Source organism: Lepisma saccharinum, chromosome 20 (assembly GCF_977018435.1).
Source record: "Lepisma saccharinum chromosome 20, izLepSacc3.1, whole genome shotgun sequence".
NCBI classification, from domain to species: domain Eukaryota; kingdom Metazoa; phylum Arthropoda; class Insecta; order Zygentoma; family Lepismatidae; genus Lepisma; species Lepisma saccharinum.
In genome coordinates, this window is record NC_139248.1 from 11821915 (window position 1) to 11845260 (window position 23346).

At 34.8% G+C, this 23346-nt stretch overlaps 1 protein-coding gene across 2 annotated transcripts in view; it reads left to right on the forward strand.

The window, feature by feature from the left end:
- The window catches only part of LOC146003728 (sialin), a 138832-nt gene that overhangs the window by 25053 nt on the left and 90433 nt on the right, over nucleotides 1-23346 (forward strand). Inside the window, exon 1 of one of the 2 annotated variants that reach the window (XM_083142124.1) lies at nucleotides 17645-17852. The exons of the other annotated variant lie outside the window; for it this stretch is intronic. The gene's annotated coding sequence lies outside the window, so the exon portion shown is untranslated. Of the gene's footprint in view, nucleotides 1-17644; nucleotides 17853-23346 lie in introns of those variants that run through there. 2 annotated transcript variants of the gene reach the window in all.

Sequence of the window (23346 nt, forward strand, 5' to 3'; positions counted from 1 at the left end):
TAACTAATGCTTAAATTACATCTCCTATATTGTTACTTTCTATTAAGCCCGTTATCGATTTTTGTACAATAACGGGAAACCCGGGAAATATTTTTGAATTCTTACTTCTTCGCTGTGACACGAAGTTTACAACAAACTATAGACCAAGTATTATCAAGAGTGTGAGGTTTGTATATAACTACTGTTTAAATTACATCTCCTATATTCTTACTTTCTATTAAGCCCGTTATCGAGTTTTGTACCGTCACGCAAAACCCGGGAAATATTTTTGAATTCTTACTTCTTTGCTGAGACAGGAAGTTTACAAGAAACTATATACCAAATAATATCAAGTGTGTGAGGTTTGTATATAAGTAATGTTTAAATTATATCTCCTATATTGTTACTTTCTATTAAGCCCTAATCGACTTTTGTATCGTCACGGAAAACCCGGGAAATATTTTTGAATTCTTACTTCTTCGCTGAGACACGAAGTTTACAAGAAACTATACACCAAATAATATCAAGTGTGTGAGGTTTGCATATAAGTAATGTTTAGATTATATATCCTATATTCTTACTTTCTATTAAGCCCGTTATCGATTTTTGTACCGTCACGGAAAACTCGGAAAATATTTTTGAATTATTACTTCTTCGCTGAGACGCGAAGTTTACAAGAAACTATAGACAAAGTAATATCAAGTGTGTGAGGTTTGTATATAGTAATGTTTAAATTATATCTCCTATATTGTTACATTCTATTAAGCCCGTTATCGATTTTTGTACCGTCACGGAAAACTCGGGAAATATTTTTGAATTCTTACTTCTTCGCTGAGACACGAAGCTTACAAGAAACTATAGACGTAGTAATTTCAAGTGTGTGAGGATTGTATATAAGTAATGTTTAAATATATCTCCTATATTGTTACTGTCTATTAAGCCCGTTATCGATTATTGTACCGTCACGGAGAACCCGGAAAATATTTTTCAATTCCTACTTCTTCGCTGAGACACGAAGTTTACAAGAAACTATATACCAAATAATATCAAGCGTGTGAGGTTTGTATATATATAATGTTTAAATTATATCTCCTATATTGTTACTTTCTATTGCGCCCGCTATCGACTTTTGTACCGTCATGAAAAACCCGGGAAAAAGTTTTGATTTCTTATTTCTTCGCTGAGACACGAAGTTTACAACAAACTATAGACCAAGTAATATCAAGTGTGTGAGGTTTATATATAAGTAATGTTTAAATTATATCTCCTATATTGTTACTTTCTATTAAGCACGTTATCGATTTTTGTACCGGCACGGAAAACCCGGGAAATATTTTTGAATTCTTACTTCTTCGCTGAGACACGAAGTTTACAAGAAACTATAGACCAAGTAATATCAAGTGTGTGAGGTTTATATATAAGTAATGTTTAAATTATATCTCCTATATTGTTACTTTTTATTAAGCCCGTTATCGATTTTTGTACCGGCACGGATAACCCGGGAAATATTTTTGAATTCTTACTTCTTCGCTGAGACACGAAGTTTACAAGAAACTATAGACCAAGTATTATCAAGTGTGTGAGGTTTGTATATAACTAATGCTTAAATTACATCTCCTATATTGTTACTTTCTATTAAGCCCGTTATCGATTTTTGTACAATAACGGGAAACCCGGGAAATATTTTTGAATTCTTATTTCTTCGCTGTAACACGAAGTTTACAACAAACTATAGACCAAGTATTATCAAGAGTGTGAGGTTTGTATATAACTAATGCTTAAAATACATCTCCTATATTGTTACTTTCTATTAAGCCCGTTATCGATTTTTGTACAATAACGGGAAACCCGGGAAATATATTTGAATTCTTACTTCTTCGCTGTGACACGAAGTTTACATGAAACTATAGACAAAGTAATATCAAGTGTGTGAGGTTTGTATATAGTAATGTTTAAATTATATCTCCTATATTGTTACTTTCTATTAAGCACGTTATCGATTTTTGTACCGGCACGGAAAACCCGGGAAATATTTTTGATATCTTACTTCTTCGCTGAGACACGAAGTTTACAAGAAACTATAGACCAAGTAATATCAAGTGTGTGAGGTTTATATATAAGTAATGTTTAAATTATATCTCCTATATTGTTACTTTTTATTAAGCCCGTTATCGATTTTTGTACCGTCACGGATAACCCGGGAAATATTTTTGAATTCTTACTTCTTCGCTGAGACACGAAGTTTACAAGACACTATAGACCAAGTATTATCAAGTGTGTGAGGTTTGTATATAACTAATGCTTAAATTACATCTCCAATATTGTTACTTTCTATTAAGCCCGTTATCGATTTTTGTACAATAACGGGAAACCCGGGAAATATTTTTGAATTCTTATTTCTTCGCTGTGACACGAAGTTTACAACAAACTATAGACCAAGTATTATCAAGAGTGTGAGGTTTGTATATAACTAATGCTTAAATTACATCTCCTATATTGTTACTTTCTATTAAGCCCGTTATCGATTTTTGTACAATAACGGGAAACCCGGGAAATATTTTTGAATTCTTACTTCTTCGCTGTGACACGAAGTTTACATGAAACTATAGACCAAGTATTATCAAGAGTGTGAGGTTTGTATATAACTACTGTTTAAATTACATCTCCTATATTCTTACTTTCTATTAAGCCCGTTATCGAGTTTTGTACCGTCACGCAAAACCCGGGAAATATTTTTGAATTCTTACTTCTTTGCTGAGACAGGAAGTTTACAAGAAACTATATACCAAATAATATCAAGTGTGTGAGGTTTGTATATAAGTAATGTTTAAATTATATCTCCTATATTGTTACTTTCTATTAAGCCCTAATCGACTTTTGTATCGTCACGGAAAACCCGGGAAATATTTCTGAATTCTTACTTCTTCGCTGAGACACGAAGTTTACAAGAAACTATACACCAAATAATATCAAGTGTGTGAGGTTTGCATATAAGTAATGTTTAGATTGTATATCCTATATTCTTACTTTCTATTAAGCCCCTTATCGATTTTTGTACCGTCACGGAAAACTCGGAAAATATTTTTGAATTATTACTTCTTCGCTGAGACGCGAAGTTTACAAGAAACTATAGACAAAGTAATATCAAGTGTGTGAGGTTTGTATATAGTAATGTTTAAATTATATCTCCTATATTGTTACATTCTATTAAGCCCGTTATCGATTTTTGTACCGTCACGGAAAACTCGGGAAATATTTTTGAATTCTTACTTCTTCGCTGAGACACGAAGTTTACATGAAACTATAGACGAAGTAATATCAAGTGTGTGAGGTTTGTATATAAGTAATGTTTAAATTATATCTCCTATATTGTTACTTTCTATTAACCCCGTTATCGATTTTTGTACCGTCACGGAAAACCCGGGAAATATTTTTGAATTCTTACTTCTTCGCTGAGACACGAAGCTTACAAGAAACTATAGACCAAGTAATTTCAAGGGTGTGAGGTTTGTATATAAGTAATGTTTAAATTATATCTCCTATATTGTTACTGTCTACTAAGCCCGTTATCGATTTTTGTACCGTCACGGAAAACCCGGGAAATATTTTTGAATTCTTACTTCTTCGCTGAGACACGAAGTTTACAAAAAACTATAGAACAAGTAATATCAAGTTTATAAGGTTTGTATATAAGTAATGATTAAATTATATCTCCTACATTGTTACTTTATCTTAAGCACGTTTTTTATTTCTGTACCGTCACGGAAAACCCGGGAAATATTTTTGAATTCTTACCTTTTCGCTGAGACACAAAATTCACAGGATACCATCAACCAAATATTATGGAGTATGTGAGCTTTGTATCTACGTAATTTTCAATAAAATTTTCTTAGTGATTACTTTATATTAAGCCTGTTTTTTTTAATTTCTGCACCGCTACGCAAAACAAGGGAAAATTTTTGAATTTTTACTTTTTCGTTCCGACACGAAATTCACAAGAAACCATCGACCAAATATTATCGAATTTGTGAGGTTTGAATCTAAGTAATCTTTAAATAAAATATTCTTTCTGATTACTTCCATTAAGCCCGTTTTTTAATTTTGTACCGCTAAGAAAAACCGGGAAATATTTTTGAATTCTTACTTCTTCGTTGAGACAAGAATTTCACAAGAAACTATTGAACAAATATATCGAGTGTGTTAGGCTTGTATCTAAGTAATCTTTACATAATATCTTCTATATGATTACTTTCTATCAAGCTTATTTTTGATTTTTGCATCGTCACGAAAAACCCTGAAAATATTTTTGAATTTTTACTTCCTCCCTGATATACGAAATTCGGAACAAACTATGGACCAAATACTATCGAATGTGTGAGGTTTCTATCTAAGTAATCTTTAAATCAAATATTCTATCTGATTTCTATCTTTTAAGCCCGTATTTTTTGTATCGCCACGGAAAACCCGGTAAATATTTCAGAATTATTACTTCTTCGTGTAGACACGTAATTCAACAACAAACTATCGACCAGATATTACTGAGTGTGGGAGGTTTGTATCTTGGTAATCTTTAAAAAGGATTTTCTATGTGATTACTTTGTGTTAAGCCCATTTTGGATTTTTGTCCGTCACGGAAGACCCGGGAAATAAACATTAATTCTTAGTTATTCGCTGAGACACGAAGTTCACAAGAAACTATAGACCAAGTATTATCAAGTGTGTGAGGTTTGTATATAACTAATGCTTAAATTACATCTCCTATATTGTTACTTTCTATTAAGCCCGTTATCGATTTTTGTACAATAACGGGAAACCCGGAAAATATTTTTGAATTCTTATTTCTTCGCTGTGACACGAAGTTTACAACAAACTATAGACCAAGTATTATCAAGAGTGTGAGGTTTGTATATAACTAATGCTTAAATTACATCTCCTATATTGTTACTTTCTATTAAGCCCGTTATCGATTTTTGTACAATAACGGGAAACCCGGGAAATATTTTTGAATTCTTACTTCTTCGCTGAGACGCGAAGTTTACAAGAAACTATAGACAAAGTAATATCAAGTGTGTGAGGTTTGTATATAGTAATGTTTAAATTATATCTCCTATATTGTTACATTCTATTAAGCCCGTTATCGATTTTTGTACCGTCACGGATAACCCGGGAAATATTTTTGAATTCTTACTTCTTCGCTGAGACACTAAGTTTACAACAAACTATAGACCAACTAATATCAAGTGTGTGAGGTTTGCATATAAGTAATGTTTAGATTATATATCCTATATTCTTACTTTCTATTAAGCCCGTTATCGATTTTTGTACCGTCACGGAAAACTCGGAAAATATTTTTGAATTATTACTTCTTCGCTGAGACGCGAAGTTTACAAGAAACTATAGACAAAGTAATATCAAGTGTGTGAGGTTTGTATATAGTAATGTTTAAATTATATCTCCTATATTGTTACATTCTATTAAGCCCGTTATCGATTTTTGTACCGTCACGGAAAACTCGGGAAATATTTTTGAATTCTTACTTCTTCGCTGAGACACGAAGCTTACAAGAAACTATAGACGTAGTAATTTCAAGTGTGTGAGGATTGTATATAAGTAATGTTTAAATATATCTCCTATATTGTTACTGTCTATTAAGCCCGTTATCGATTTTTGTACCGTCACGGAGAACCCGGAAAATATTTTTCAATTCCTACTTCTTCGCTGAGACACGAAGTTTACAAGAAACTATATACCAAATAATATCAAGCGTGTGAGGTTTGTATATATATAATGTTTAAATTATATCTCCTATATTGTTACTTTCTATTGCGCCCGCTATCGACTTTTGTACCGTCATGAAAAACCCGTGAAAAAGTTTTGATTTCTTATTTCTTCGCTGACACACGAAGTTTACAACAAACTTTAGACCAAGTAATATCAAGTGTGTGAGGTTTATATATAAGTAATGTTTAAATTATATCTCCTATATTGTTACTTTCTATTAAGCACGTTATCGATTTTTGTACCGGCACGGAAAACCCGGGAAATATTTTTGAATTCTTACTTCTTCGCTGAGACACGAAGTTTACAAGAAACTATAGACCAAGTAATATCAAGTGTGTGAGGTTTATATATAAGTAATGTTTAAATTATATCTCCTATATTGTTACTTTTTATTAAGCCCGTTATCGATTTTTGTACCGGCACGGATAACCCGGGAAATATTTTTGAATTCTTACTTCTTCGCTGAGACACGAAGTTTACAAGAAACTATAGACCAAGTATTATCAAGTGTGTGAGGTTTGTATATAACTAATGCTTAAATTACATCTCCTATATTGTTACTTTCTATTAAGCCCGTTATCGATTTTTGTACAATAACGGGAAACCCGGGAAATATTTTTGAATTCTTATTTCTTCGCTGTAACACGAAGTTTACAACAAACTATAGACCAAGTATTATCAAGAGTGTGAGGTTTGTATATAACTAATGCTTAAAATACATCTCCTATATTGTTACTTTCTATTAAGCCCGTTATCGATTTTTGTACAATAACGGGAAAAGCGGGAAATATTTTTGAATTCTTACTTCTTCGCTGTGACACGAAGTTTACATGAAACTATAGACAAAGTAATATCAAGTGTGTGAGGTTTGTATATAGTAATGTTTAAATTATATCTCCTATATTGTTACTTTCTATTAAGCACGTTATCGATTTTTGTACCGGCACGGAAAACCCGGGAAATATTTTTGATATCTTACTTCTTCGCTGAGACACGAAGTTTACAAGAAACTATAGACCAAGTAATATCAAGTGTGTGAGGTTTATATATAAGTAATGTTTAAATTATATCTCCTATATTGTTACTTTTTATTAAGCCCGTTATCGATTTTTGTACCGTCACGGATAACCCGGGAAATATTTTTGAATTCTTACTTCTTCGCTGAGACACGAAGTTTACAAGACACTATAGACCAAGTATTATCAAGTGTGTGAGGTTTGTATATAACTAATGCTTAAATTACATCTCCAATATTGTTACTTTCTATTAAGCCCGTTATCGATTTTTGTACAATAACGGGAAACCCGGGAAATATTTTTGAATTCTTATTTCTTCGCTGTGACACGAAGTTTACAACAAACTATAGACCAAGTATTATCAAGAGTGTGAGGTTTGTATATAACTAATGCTTAAATTACATCTCCTATATTGTTACTTTCTATTAAGCCCGTTATCGATTTTTGTACAATAACGGGAAACCCGGGAAATATTTTTGAATTCTTACTTCTTCGCTGTGACACGAAGTTTACATGAAACTATAGACCAAGTATTATCAAGAGTGTGAGGTTTGTATATAACTACTGTTTAAATTACATCTCCTATATTCTTACTTTCTATTAAGCCCGTTATCGAGTTTTGTACCGTCACGCAAAACCCGGGAAATATTTTTGAATTCTTACTTCTTTGCTGAGACAGGAAGTTTACAAGAAACTATATACCAAATAATATCAAGTGTGTGAGGTTTGTATATAAGTAATGTTTAAATTATATCTCCTATATTGTTACTTTCTATTAAGCCCTAATCGACTTTTGTATCGTCACGGAAAACCCGGGAAATATTTCTGAATTCTTACTTCTTCGCTGAGACACGAAGTTTACAAGAAACTATACACCAAATAATATCAAGTGTGTGAGGTTTGCATATAAGTAATGTTTAGATTGTATATCCTATATTCTTACTTTCTATTAAGCCCCTTATCGATTTTTGTACCGTCACGGAAAACTCGGAAAATATTTTTGAATTATTACTTCTTCGCTGAGACGCGAAGTTTACAAGAAACTATAGACAAAGTAATATCAAGTGTGTGAGGTTTGTATATAGTAATGTTTAAATTATATCTCCTATATTGTTACATTCTATTAAGCCCGTTATCGATTTTTGTACCGTCACGGAAAACTCGGGAAATATTTTTGAATTCTTACTTCTTCGCTGAGACACGAAGTTTACATGAAACTATAGACGAAGTAATATCAAGTGTGTGAGGTTTGTATATAAGTAATGTTTAAATTATATCTCCTATATTGTTACTTTCTATTAACCCCGTTATCGATTTTTGTACCGTCACGGAAAACCCGGGAAATATTTTTGAATTCTTACTTCTTCGCTGAGACACGAAGCTTACAAGAAACTATAGACCAAGTAATTTCAAGGGTGTGAGGTTTGTATATAAGTAATGTTTAAATTATATCTCCTATATTGTTACTGTCTACTAAGCCCGTTATCGATTTTTGTACCGTCACGGAAAACCCGGGAAATATTTTTGAATTCTTACTTCTTCGCTGAGACACGAAGTTTACAAAAAACTATAGAACAAGTAATATCAAGTTTATAAGGTTTGTATATAAGTAATGATTAAATTATATCTCCTACATTGTTACTTTATCTTAAGCACGTTTTTTATTTCTGTACCGTCACGGAAATCCCGGGAAATATTTTTGAATTCTTACCTTTTCGCTGAGACACAAAATTCACAGGATACCATCAACCAAATATTATGGAGTATGTGAGCTTTGTATCTACGTAATTTTCAATAAAATTTTCTTAGTGATTACTTTATATTAAGCCTGTTTTTTTTAATTTCTGCACCGCTACGCAAAACAAGGGAAAATTTTTGAATTTTTACTTCTTCGTTCCGACACGAAATTCACAAGAAACCATCGACCAAATATTATCGAATTTGTGAGGTTTGAATCTAAGTAATCTTTAAATAAAATATTCTTTCTGATTACTTCCATTAAGCCCGTTTTTTAATTTTGTACCGCTAAGAAAAACCGGGAAATATATTTGAATTCTTACTTCTTCGTTGAGACAAGAATTTCACAAGAAACTATTGAACAAATATATCGAGTGTGTTAGGCTTGTATCTAAGTAATCTTTACATAATATCTTCTATATGATTACTTTCTATCAAGCTTATTTTTGATTTTTGCATCGTCACGAAAAACCCTGAAAATATTTTTGAATTTTTACTTCCTCCCTGATATACGAAATTCGGAACAAACTATGGACCAAATACTATCGAATGTGTGAGGTTTCTATCTAAGTAATCTTTAAATCAAATATTCTATCTGATTTCTATCTTTTAAGCCCGTATTTTTTGTATCGCCACGGAAAACCCGGTAAATATTTCAGAATTATTACTTCTTCGTGTAGACACGTAATTCAACAACAAACTATCGACCAGATATTACTGAGTGTGGGAGGTTTGTATCTTGGTAATCTTTAAAAAGGATTTTCTATGTGATTACTTTGTGTTAAGCCCATTTTGGATTTTTGTCCGTCACGGAAGACCCGGGAAATAAACATTAATTCTTAGTTATTCGCTGAGACACGAAGTTCACAAGAAACTATAGACCAAGTATTATCAAGTGTGTGAGGTTTGTATATAACTAATGCTTAAATTACATCTCCTATATTGTTACTTTCTATTAAGCCCGTTATCGATTTTTGTACAATAACGGGAAACCCGGGAAATATTTTTGAATTCTTATTTCTTCGCTGTGACACGAAGTTTACAACAAACTATAGACCAAGTATTATCAAGAGTGTGAGGTTTGTATATAACTAATGCTTAAATTACATCTCCTATATTGTTACTTTCTATTAAGCCCGTTATCGATTTTTGTACAATAACGGGAAACCCGGGAAATATTTTTGAATTCTTACTTCTTCGCTGAGACGCGAAGTTTACAAGAAACTATAGACAAAGTAATATCAAGTGTGTGAGGTTTGTATATAGTAATGTTTAAATTATATCTCCTATATTGTTACATTCTATTAAGCCCGTTATCGATTTTTGTACCGTCACGGATAACCCGGGAAATATTTTTGAATTCTTACTTCTTCGCTGAGACACTAAGTTTACAACAAACTATAGACCAACTAATATCAAGTGTGTGAGGTTTGTGTATAGTAATGTAAAAATTATATCTCCTATATTGTTACTTTATATTAAGCCCGTTTTTTATTTCTGTACCGTCACGGAAAACCCGGGAAATATTTTTGAATTCTTACGTTTTCGCTGAGACACGAAATTCACAGGATACCATCAACCAAATATTATGGAGTATGTGAGCTTTGTATCTAAGTAATCTTTCAATAAAATTTTCTTAGTGATTACTTTATATTAAGCCTGTTTTTTTAATTTCTGCACCGCTACGCAAAACAAGGGAAAATTTTTGAATTTTTACTTCTTCGTTCCGACACGAAATTCACAAGAAACCATCGACCAAATATTATCGAGTTTGTGAGGTTTGTGTCTAAGTAGATTTTATACAAAGTCATCTATATAATTACTTTCTAATAGGCCTGTTTTTGATTTTTGTACCATCACTGAAAATCCGGGAGAGATTTTTTCAATCTTACCTCTTTGCTGCGACATGAAATACACAAGAAACTGTAGACCAAATATTATCGAGTGTGTGAGGTTTGTATATATCTAATATTTAAATAAAGTCATCTATGTAAATACATTCAATTAAGCCCGTTTTTAATTTTTCTACCGTCACGAGAAATCCGGGAAATATTTTATTAATCTTCCTTCTCTGCTGAGAGACGAAGTTCACAAGAAAATATGGACCAAATATTATCGAGTGTGTGAGGTTTGTATCAAAGTAATCTTTTTACAAAGTCATCTATATAATTACTTTCTAATAAGCCTGTTTTTTATTTTTGTACCGTCACAAGAAATCCGGGAAAGATTTTTTAATCCTTACTTCTTCGCTGCGACATGAAATACACAAGAAACTTTAGACCAAATATTATCGAGTGTGTGAGGTTTGTGTCTATCTAATATTTATATAAAGTCACCTATAGAAAAACTTTATATTATGCCCGTTTTTTATTTTTGTACCATCACTGAAAATCCGGGAGAGATTTTTTAATTTTACTTCTTCGCTCACAAACGAAATTCACAAGAAACAATGGACCAAATATTATCGAGTGTGTGAGGTTTGTGTCTTAGTAATTTTTATACAAAGTCATCTATATAATTACTTCCTAATTGGCCTGTTTTTGATTTTTGTACCATCACTGAAAATCCGGGAGAGATTTTTTCAATGTTACTTCTTTGCTGCGACATGAAATACACAAGAAACTGTAGACCAAATATTATCGAGTGTGTGAGGATTGTATATATATATCTAATATTTATATAAAGTCATTTATGTAAATACTATCTATTAAGCCCTTTTTTATTTTTGTACCGTCACGAGAATTCGGGAAAGTTTCTTTAAAATGTTACTTCTTCGCTGAGACACAAAATTCACAAGAAATTCTAAACCAAATATTATCGAGTGTGTGAGGTTTGAATCAAAGTAATTTTAATTCAAAATCATCTATATAATTACTTTCTAATAAGCCTGTTTTTGATTTTTGTACCGTCACAAAAAATCCGGGAAAGATTTTCTAATCCTTACTTCTTTGCTGCGACATGAAATACACCAGAAACTTTAGATCAAATATTATCGAGTGTGTGAGGTTTGTATATATATCTAATATTTATATAAATTCATCTTTGTAAATACTTTCTATGAAGCTCGTTTTTAATTTTTGTACCGTCACGAAAAATCCGGGAAATATTTTATTAATCTTCCTTCTTTGTGTCACAGCGAAGAAGTAAGAATTCAAAAATATTTCCCGGGTTTCCCGTTATTGTACAAAAATCGATAACGGGCTTAATAGAAAGTAACAATATAGGAGATGTAATTTAAGCATTAGTTATATACAAACCTCACACTCTTGATAATACTTGGTCTATAGTTTGTTGTAAACTTCGTGTCACAGCGAAGAAATAAGAATTCAAAAATATTTCCCGGGTTTCCCGTTATTGTACAAAAATCGATAACGGGCTTAATAGAAAGTAACAATATAGGAGATGTAATTTAAGCATTAGTTATATACAAACCTCACACACTTGATAATACTTGGTCCATAGTTTCTTGTGAACTTCGTGTCTCAGCGAATAACTAAGAATTAATGTTTATTTCCCGGGTCTTCCGTGACGGACAAGAATCCAAAATGGGCTTAACACAAAGTAATCACATAGAAAATCCTTTTTAAAGATTACCAAGATACAAACCTCCCACACTCAGTAATATCTGGTCGATAGTTTGTTGTTGAATTACGTGTCTACACGAAGAAGTAATAATTCTGAAATATTTACCGGGTTTTCCGTGGCGATACAAAAAATACGGGCTTAAAAGATAGAAATCAGATAGAATATTTGATTTAAAGATTACTTAGATAGAAACCTCACACATTCGATAGTATTTGGTCCATAGTTTGTTCCGAATTTCGTATATCAGGGAGGAAGTAAAAATTCAAAAATATTTTCAGGGTTTTTCGTGACGATGCAAAAATCAAAAATAAGCTTGATAGAAAGTAATCATATAGAAGATATTATGTAAAGATTACTTAGATACAAGCCTAACACACTCGATATATTTGTTCAATAGTTTCTTGTGAAATTCTTGTCTCAACGAAGAAGTAAGAATTCAAAAATATTTCCCGGTTTTTCTTAGCGGTACAAAATTAAAAAACGGGCTTAATGGAAGTAATCAGAAAGAATATTTTATTTAAAGATTACTTAGATTCAAACCTCACAAATTCGATAATATTTGGTCGATGGTTTCTTGTGAATTTCGTGTCGGAACGAAAAAGTAAAAATTCAAAAATTTTCCCTTGTTTTGCGTAGCGGTGCAGAAATTAAAAAAAACAGGCTTAATATAAAGTAATCACTAAGAAAATTTTATTGAAAATTACGTAGATACAAAGCTCACATACTCCATAATATTTGGTTGATGGTATCCTGTGAATTTTGTGTCTCAGCGAAAAGGTAAGAATTCAAAAATATTTCCCGGGTTTTCCGTGACGGTACAGAAATAAAAAACGTGCTTAAGATAAAGTAACAATGTAGGAGATATAATTTAATCATTACTTATATACAAACCTTATAAACTTGATATTACTTGTTCTATAGTTTCTTGTAAACTTCGTGTCTCAGCGAAGAAATAAGAATTCAAAAATATTTCCCGGGTTTCCCGTTATTGTACAAAAATCGATAACGGGCTTAATAAAAAGTAACAATATAGGAGATGTAATTTAAGCATTAGTTATATACAAACCTCACACACTTGATAATACTTGGTCTATAGTTTCTTGTAAACTTCGTGTCTCAGCGAAGAAGTAAGAATTCAAAAATATTTCCCGGGTTATCCGTGACGGTACAAAAATCGATAACGATCTTAATAAAAAGTAACAATATAGGAGATATAATTTAAACATTACTTATATACAAACCTCACACACTTGACATTACTTGGTCTATAGTTTCTTGTAAACTTCGTGTCTCAGCGAAGAAGTAAGAATTCAAAAATATTTCCCGGGTTTTCCGTGCCGGTACAAAAATCGATAACGTGCTTAATAGAAAGTAACAATATAGGAGATATAATTTAAACATTACTATATACAAACCTCACACACTTGATATTACTTGGTTTATAGTTTCATGTAAACTTCGTGTCTCAGCGAAGAAGTAAGAATTCAAAAGTATTTCCCGAGTTTTCCGTGACGGTACAAAAATCGATAACGGGCTTAATAGAATGTAACAATATAGGAGATATAATTTAAACATTACTATATACAAACCTCACACACTTGATATTACTTTGTCTATAGTTTCTTGTAAGCTTCGTGTCTCAGCGAAGAAGTAAGAATTCAAAACTATTTCCCGGGTTTTCCGTGACGGTACAAAAATCGATAACGGGCTTAATAGAAAGTAACAATATAAGAGATATAATTTAAACATTACTTATATACAAACCTCACACACTTGATATTACTTGGTTTATAGTTTCATGTAAACTTCGTGTCTCAGCGAAGAAGTAAGAATTCAAAAATATTTCCCGAGTTTTCCGTGACGGTACAAAAATCGATAACTGGCTTAATAGAATGTAACAATATAGGAGATATAATTTAAACATTACCTATATACAAACCTCACACACTTGATATTACTTGGTCTATAGTGTCTTGTAAACTTCGTGTCCCAGCGAAGATGTAAGAATTCAAAAATATTTCCCGGGTTTTCCGTGACGGTACAAAAATCGATAACGGGTTTAATAGAAAGTAACGATATAGGAGATATAATTTAAAGATTACTTACATACTAACCTCACTCACTTGATATTACTTGGTCTATAGTTTGTTGTAAACTTCGTGTCTCAGGGAAGAAGTAAGAATTCAAAAATATTTTCCGGGTTTTCCGTGACGGTACAAAAATCGATAACGGGCTTAATAGAAAGTAACAATATAGGAGATATAATTTAAACATTACTTATATACATACCTCACACACTTGATATTACTTGGTCTATAGTTTCTTGTAAACTTCGTGTCTCAGCGAAGAAGTAAGAATTCAAAAATATTTCCCGGGTTTTCAGTGAAGGTACATAAATCAGAAAGGTGCCTAATAGAAATTAGGGCATTTTTTGAAACGTTAAACAGATATAAACCTCAGATATTCGTTAATATTTGGTCCATATTTTGTTGTAAAGTGCGTTTCTTTGAGAGGAATGTGAAATTTATAAAATGTTTCCCGGGTTTTTCGTGACTTTGCGAAGACTTGAAAAGGGACTTGATATAATGTACATGTAAAATTGTATTGATGAATTGGGGAGCTCTAAACTCACCATTGTAATAATTTTTTGTCCATTTATTCATATGAATTAGTACATTGATATGAAAAATCCAAAAATTGAAAATTAATTTCGGGTTTTCCGTAACGGTACAAAAATAATGGAGAGGCTTATTGGAAAGTAGTCATTCTAGACATTTTATTCAAACATTACGCAGACAAAAACCTCACGTATTCGATAAAATTTTGTCCAATATTTTTCCGTGAATTACTGCCTCTAAGAAATAAATACAAATTTCAAAATTTTGAGGGTTTTCTAAGAAAGGTATAAAAATCGGATATCCACTTATTGCAAAGTAGTGTTAATAAAGTTTAATTTAAAAGAAATTAGTACAAAAATAGCATAATATTCTTCGAAGCAACTCGAGACGGTACAAAAATATATGGTTGCAATGTAAAAGTTTTCCCGCCTTTTTTCTGGCTGTTTCTGATGGGTACAAAATTTTTAAATAGTGGTACAAAATGGTACATAAATAGTACAATATTTTGATGTGGAAAACATTGCCGAAACCGATGATGATGTTGAGACGTTACTCTGTAACCCCAAATTTGATTATTTTTTTTTCGACGGTAAATTGAGTGGTACAAAAATTATTTTTATCATTCTTGAGTAGTACAAAAATAGTACAAAATTTGGCAAATGAGGTTTTGATGGTACAAAAATATGGGGTTACAAAGTAAGGAAGCCTTTCTTTGTACCAGTGGCGTGCAATCCGCTCAGTGATTTATTTAGTCACAATCACTCCTAGAAAGAACTATCACTCATGAGAGAGTTACCGCGAAAATCGAGTGAATAGTAGTCGAGCCTTGTCAACCATCTCTGTTTCTTTGCAAAGAGGTGGAAAGGGGAAGAAGAACCACACATTCGGGTCAGTTTGACGTTTCTGCCTTGAGCAGACGACAGAATTCCCCTCCTCCAGCGGTGGGAGGAAGTCCAGATGTACATTCTACTGTTGCCAACTTAGTTTTTTGGAGCAAGGTTTGTCCAAATCACGAATCGCATCAAGTACTTATCTTTTCGTCTATTACGTAAACGGTTTCAGTTGTAGTTAAATCCAGCTTTGGCTTTGCAGTCTAGCTCTTGTTGCTTCAGAGAAATAGTATCCCCGTTTTAGGCGGGATTTCGCTCTTTTCTGGAAATCCAATGTGACAACACTTGCTGATCCGGTAGGCCGCAGCGGCAACAGGGCCACTAAACAGGCATATGAATAACCCCGTAGCACACTTGCCTCCTCAAGTCTTTCCCCGCTGTTCCCTTGCATTGGCGCCCTTTCCTCCTGTTGCCTCTTGAGGGTAACGGAGCGGCCTCTCTTCGTTTTTGTCGGCTGCAGAAAAAATGTCCTCTGCAATATACACTCAACTGCAACGCTGTCGGTTAACTTATTTAACAATGTTGTTATTTTATTAAGAAAAAAACTTTTCAATTTCTTTACATTTTTCTGTTACCTGCGGTAACACCGGTTACATGCACGCCACGCCTTTGCCGTGTACCGTTTTTCTCTCACGTTTTCCATCTTCCCTTTGCCTTTCTGATTTTCTATCTTCACCCTGACCAGTTTCCTCCCACCATTTTTTCTACACCCTTTTTCTCTCCTTTTGGAACCTTCACGATATATTACTTGTCGCTTTCTCCTTGTAATCAAAGGTTTCCTAGTGTATTGTAATTGTAAATTTAGAACCAAAAGGACCATAAATTCTGCTTACACCCGAAGATGGCAAAATCCAGATGCACCCTTGAGTACGTCTATCGGAATTTCTAGTTGTGATCAAATTACTTTCATCTGATGTCATTGACTTTCACAACACAAACGGGAGACGCAAGTGCTTGAGAAAGACCCAATCAGCTCGCATTCACTGCAGCTGAATGAATCCACTGACGGAAGCAGACCCTACTTGCAGCTGCAGATCTCAGCATGTTGGCCAAGAGGCAGATGGCATTTGACACACGAGGTTAACTTCTTTGCCGTCTGGCTCCAAGTGGAGAAAAAAAATATTTGTTTTAGAGTACAGAGTGATTCGAATATCTCCATGAAAATGTCAACTTCGGAATTGTTCACCATTCGCACTCTAGAACAGGGTTGATAAGGGTCCATGAATTTTAAATAAATGCAATTCCAGTCCAGGAGAGAAAATCAGTAAGCGTAAATGAGTTCTGGACCGTAAAGAATCTTTTTGACTAAATAATTTCAATTCGGTCCAGGAACCTTTCTTGCGGATGAATTTAAATTCGGTCCAGGAACCTTTTTACAGGATCAATTTAAATACGGTCCGGGAACAATACGCAACTTGGACCGAATCTAAATTGTGCGATAAAAAAGGTTTCGGACCTGTTGCGGAACCAAATAGAACCCATTAGAAATTTTGGGTTCCTGAACATTGAACAACCCTGCTGTAGAACTTTTTCCAGCAACCCCGCGTAACAGTGATAGGGATCTTGCACCACCTTGAGTTTTCATCAAACAACTTCCGTAAACAGATTTTCAAATCCAGAAAGAACAACTTCTTGTTATGGCTGATATTTCAAGACGAAATGATATGATAGTGTAAACGGAAGATGAGGTTTTCCTATTGTAATACCTAATACGTGCAGAGTAAACATCTTGAATGTCAGCAAATGCAATTTGGTTAGCAAGGTAACTTGTGTGACGTCACACTTGTTGCTAGCTTCGTGAACCGTCCTGCAAATATTTGATGATAATGTTCCGAAAGCCATGTCGGCCAAATGCGTCGCATCTTTTCATTCCGCGAGTTTGTTTGTTCGTTTACGGATCACGGAATGTTTAACATATTTTGCAAACTTTACTCAATTCCGTAACTACTTAGAGGAAGGCCAATTTGAGACTCGTATCAAATCTGTCTAATGGAGTGTACAGTAAAGTGCAGAATTCAGTTCCGAGGAAAGCGTCAGTCGACGTTTCTATTTCACTGACGCAGGACTTGCATATTGTGTTCGTCAAGGGCCAAAGAAATCTTGATTTGTCCGTGTACTTGACGGGACTAGAACCAAGGACTTCCGGAATTGAAATCGCAAGTCGAGCACCCTACACGCTCAGTCGCTGGGCAGCCTACAAACGGTGATCCGGCCAGTGACGACGCTGGAATATTTTATAAGTTGAGGTAAGAGGTTTGGTGGGGGTTTCCTCGGACCAGCCTGTTTGCGGTGTTTGGAAGTAACTAGTTACAAGTAACGCAGTTGATTTTTGCAATAGAAACCGTTACTTTACGACACTTGTATTGTTAAATTGAAAAATTGTATCGTGGGGGAAGAGCTCACTTTGTAGGCTTACCATACGTCCGGGATTAGTCCGAACAGTCCTGTTTTTTTAGTGATGTCCGGGATGCAAAATATCCGGGGTTTTGAGAATCTGAACATGAAAATAGCTACCCGTATTGAATATTCACGACCAGAATTTAAAACAAACAAGTCATTTCTGAAAAAAAAGTCATGTCTAGTGAAAAGTGCAACTGAGTCAACTAAGTGATATTGCTACCTAGAACAGAGAGGTTTCCTAAACATCAGACAATGTATTATTCAATTAAACATTTAAAAATTAATTGATTGATTTTAGAAAATAATATTAATATTTTTCCTGTACAATATATAGATTAATGTTCCAATAAAATATTGAGGCTTTTAAGTAATTTCAATTTATTTTTGTAAAAAAAAAATGAAATTCAGCTGTAACGAGTTGATCGCCAATATGTCCTGGGTTGGACCCAAAAAAATATGGTAAGCCTAATTATTTCCGACTGTGTGTCTTGTCTGGATGCTAAGGTGAAAGGATTTTCGAGGTTTACAACATCTACGCTTTATTGCAATTGCATCAACTGGATGGATTGCTACATTCGTTTGGAACGTTGTAGTCGAGCTAGAGAGAAGTCATTGTCGACGGAGTTGAATCTTCAAAGCGAGCTCCTTGTTCCTTCATCTTAGTTATTGTAATGAAGACTTATATTATGTACCAGAAACATAAATAAAATTTATGCAAGCCTTCACAAAGTCCCGTACTGTGGCCGTCCAAGGAATAAGGTTTAGGCTCTGGCTACGGGATGCATTTCGGCCAGTGTATGAAACCCGTAGCCCATCATCGTGAGGAAATTGTGGAGCGAGGAACGAGCAGCGTAACCCGATCATGGAAACCCACAACGACGACTGGTAGTTCATCGTGCTGACCACACGTCACCTCATCTTAACTGGCTAAATTATCGCCCACCTCTGCTGAGGCGTGGGAGGGAGGCTGGCACGTTCCTGGTAATTAATCGATTCGTTTGGTTTATTTTACTTCGCTTTTCTGCCACTTTTGACTAATCGCGAACATGATGATGAGTGATGATATGATGAAATTGATGGACTCACAAAAACACCCATGCCTAGGCCGGGATTCGAACCCGGAACCTCTGGGATATATATTTTACCAGCTGACTTTGTCCGGGTATTTATTTATCCCAATCTTGTATTAGACAGGAAGATAATGAATTCTAACTATAGTGTAAAATATAACTAATTTTAAGTGTAATCGTGAGTGTCACCAATTAGCTTAGCGACTCCGAAAACTATGAATTCGACTCTAATCTAGGTCATTTATGGCATTTTATTTTTCACCCCCTCTTTCCCCCATGCCGATAGGTGATGAACTTGGAGTTGAACCGCATTGGGAGTGTCACGAAAACTATGGATCCCATTCACAACACAGCCTGAATGTTAGACAACCCGAGAAACACTATCGTTGTGCGGATTGCATAGAGTCACGGATGTCTCTTTGTGCGGAATTTAATATAGGCGGTTCTCGATTATTTTTACATGTCGCCCCTTTCCACCCCACCCCTAGGGTTTCCGGGGGTGTCTTACCCCCACAGTATGTATTTCCAGGTTGCAAGTGATACGTGTAGCAAGTTTGGTTGAAATTGTTCCAGGCGTTCGAGAGTTACGCCGGAACAAACAAATATACACACCCGCACTTTACATACATAGACTATGATCGTTGATTGTGCGTAAATTGCTAGGAAATTTCGAGCAGAAAGTAACTGGACGAATAACTTACGGATACTTTTAAAGTCCCAGTAGCTGTAACTGAGTTACTTCCTAAAATGAGTAACTGTAACCGTTACTTTTTATAGTAAGTAAGTATAACTCGGTTACTTTTAAAAAGTAACTTTCCAAACACTGCCTGTTGGCCGCCGATTCCTTGTCGTTGGAGATCCCTTGCCTTCATTCACTCGTCGAGGATAGAATCCGAGACAATTTTACTTTGAAGGCCTGCGTGGGAACCACGACGGAGGTCTCGCTATCTCCCTCCCCCTCTCTTTACCGTCGCTAAGTAAGGCCACGCGCGTAGGTTGGCATGGATTTGAGTTCTATTTTTGTAAACGTTTTTCCCGCGCAGATAGCAGGCGCGCACTAAAAGCGCTGAAATTTCATGAACAGTGCGTTTCAGAAGCTGCCGAGAACGTTTCAGAAGCTGCCGAGAAGACAGACTTGAAAGGTTCGGTCAACATTTGTCGCTGATTAATAGCTGATCATCCGTTCTCGGTGTTTTTAGCTGTTAGCTCCAGGCATTTATCATATATACATTTTGGGGTGGGTGTATCGGTTCGAATTTATTTACCGATACTTTTCTGTTATTTTCGTCCCCAACACTTTCACGGAGTGTATTTATCCTGGAAATTATGCAAAATTCGAAGTTTCTTTTTTTAATTTTGCACCGCTTTTGTGTGACAAAACCTGAAGTTTCTGATAATATAACATGTAATTTAATATAGTGTGTCCATAAAATAATGGTGAGGTTTTAAACAGTCATAGTTTTGGAACAAAGCATGGTAGAAAGATGAACCATACGTCAAAGCAAAGAGAAAAACTGCAAGTTTATGTATGCAGAAGCTTACGCGCTGACACCTACAGGCACGAGGGGTAGCGCATGCGCATTGTGTTTCAAGTGAACGTGTGGTGCGCTATTGGACGAGACAGAGTTATTGGCCCCTTCTTTTTTGTTGAACAAACAATATCGGGACCACCTTCCTGGATATGTTACAAGGGTATGCAGTGCCCCTACCGGAGAATTCAATTTTCCAGTTAAATGGTGCTCCTCCACATTTTCCACAATCGTGCGGGATTTTCTTAACGAAACATTTCCTCAGCGATGGGTCGGACGAGGAGGGTGGATTGCCTGGCCCCCACGGTCTCCAGACCTTCTTACACCCATGGATTCCTTTTTGTGGGGTTATGTCATAACACAAGTGTTTTCCTGTCAAGTTCGAAATCTGGACCATTTAAAAGCAAGGATCGCTGAAGCTGTTTCGTCTATCACGCTTATGTTCTCTGTCTTGAATAACAAAAAAGAATGTTACTTGATGAAAAGTAATGTTACTGATTAATATTGTATGCCCCTATAAGTAGTAGCATGCATAAATCTTCTTAGGTTTTGTCCATTCAAAGCCACATAGTCTCAATTTTATCCTTGCTTTCGTTTAAGTTCATGCACAGATAAGCGTCGTCGCCTTGTAATCAAGGAGTCCCAGGTTGGATACCCGGTGGAGGTGTCGTTCGGATCCCACTTTAAACTGTAGGTCCAGTCCCGATTAACCTTACTGAGCATAAAGTGGACTTAAAACACCAACTCAATGCACAGATAAGCTATTCAAGACTGGATATGCAGTTTAAAGTGGAATCCGAATCACTATGTGCGTCCACCGGGTATCGAACCGGGGGGGGGGGGGCCGTTGATTACAAGGAGACGACGTTACCACTGCACCATCGAAGAGGCCCAAGAAAATTTTACAAGCTTGGAGTTCGTACCTTGTCTATCGCAAGTGTTCCATTTGCAGTATACCCATAATGCTCTATTCCATCGTTATGTATTAAGTAAATAGGCGCCAGAAATACCACACGTGCTTCATTGTTTTACCCATATGTGTGTGTTTCCACATAGTCTAGTGATTGTCCTTTATCCGAATTGAAAACTGCGGTTTTTTTTTGTAAACGTGTAGCAAGAATGGAATTCAGTATATTGCAGTGATATTTCAATGCATCCCTAATCCCCCCTTCCAATTTCCTCAACGCCCCATTACGTTTTTCATAAAAGCTCATTATATTGGCTCTAAATTTACAATTATCCCTAGCAGGACCAATGTCTGATCTGTTACATGCTGGACTAAGGGTGGCATTTTGTGTCACTTTACTATTCCGGTACATTTGTTAGTTATGTTGCACTACTAGTATGTTTTGTTTAATATAAGTCATAGTTTGTATAATTTTAATGTTTGTTAAATTTATTTTTTTACTTTGAAATGTAAGTAAGTCATACTTTGTATATTTTTAATGTATGTTAAATATTTTTTTTATTTGGAAATGTACATCTGCATATTTATTATTAACAATAATAGAATAATACATTATAACATTATAACACATTTCAGTTCTACATTGTCAGTAAATTACAGTTCCTCAGTATTACTCACCATTATTAGAAATAACACAGTTGTCACAGATCTGAACTTTCATGCAGTGTCTTCCACAGACACATTTACCACAGTCATTGCATGAAATTGTAGTTCGTGAGAGTTTGTTTCTTCTTTCTCCATTGGAAATGAAAATGTAACACCTATTTCCTTTTCTCGAAGCAGTCGCATAAGTAGATATATCTATGGGATTGTCAACCGTTGACCTAATTTTCCTTTGAAGCACGTTTTCCATTGCCGTAACTGTATTTGCATTCAATCCCTCAATGCTCTTTGCTCTATTCGCTACATGTGGCTCAATCAACTTCAGTTTAAAAATTAAAATGGATAAAATTTTTCTCTTGAATTTTAGCAAATATGAAAATACACATCTGAATTGACAATAAACAGGATTTTTAATTCAATTGGAAGCGGCCCCGGCGCCCACCCAGCGTCGAATAACATGGGTACCTGGGGGAAACCCTGGGGGGTAAAGGCGGTCAGGGGCGTGATGCTGATCACATCACCCCCACTCACGACCGGATCAAGAAAGTGTGGGGCGTTACCCCCACACCCCCTATGGCGTGGTGCTATGCACAGGGGAACACTTTACCTTTACCTTTTTTTAATTCAATTGCTCAAGGCAGTTTCGATTACCAACCCAAAAACTTCAAAAGCGGTACTTTATGCCACACCTTGGTCCTGCTAGGGTTATAAATGCCACAGATGAAAAAATCTGGAAGAAGCTCTGGGTGTAAGGTACACAGACAAGAAGTTTGTTCAACAATTTAGCAACAATAACAACAACACCAAAATCGTTTCTGTAACTAAACTTGTGTTTAAATAGGCAACAAACAAATATTTGTTCACCATAACGAAATCCTTTTAGTAATCGTACCCATTTGTTTAGTTTACAAAAAAACTGGGTCATATTTACCAAATTCGCATTGTGAAAAAGTTGCTCTGTAGGTGTAGGAAAAACCATAGACGTAATTTGGGACGTAACTTTTGGAGGACAGAATCGAACTTGGAGCTTAACTTTGGGGGGGGGGGGAGGAGGGGAGAATGAAAAGATTTTCAAGCCCTTAAAATATCATCCAGGACTATTTTGATAAAATAGTAAAATAAAATATTACTCCGTAGTTTGCTCTTGAGGTTCCAGGAGGTTAACAAAAGA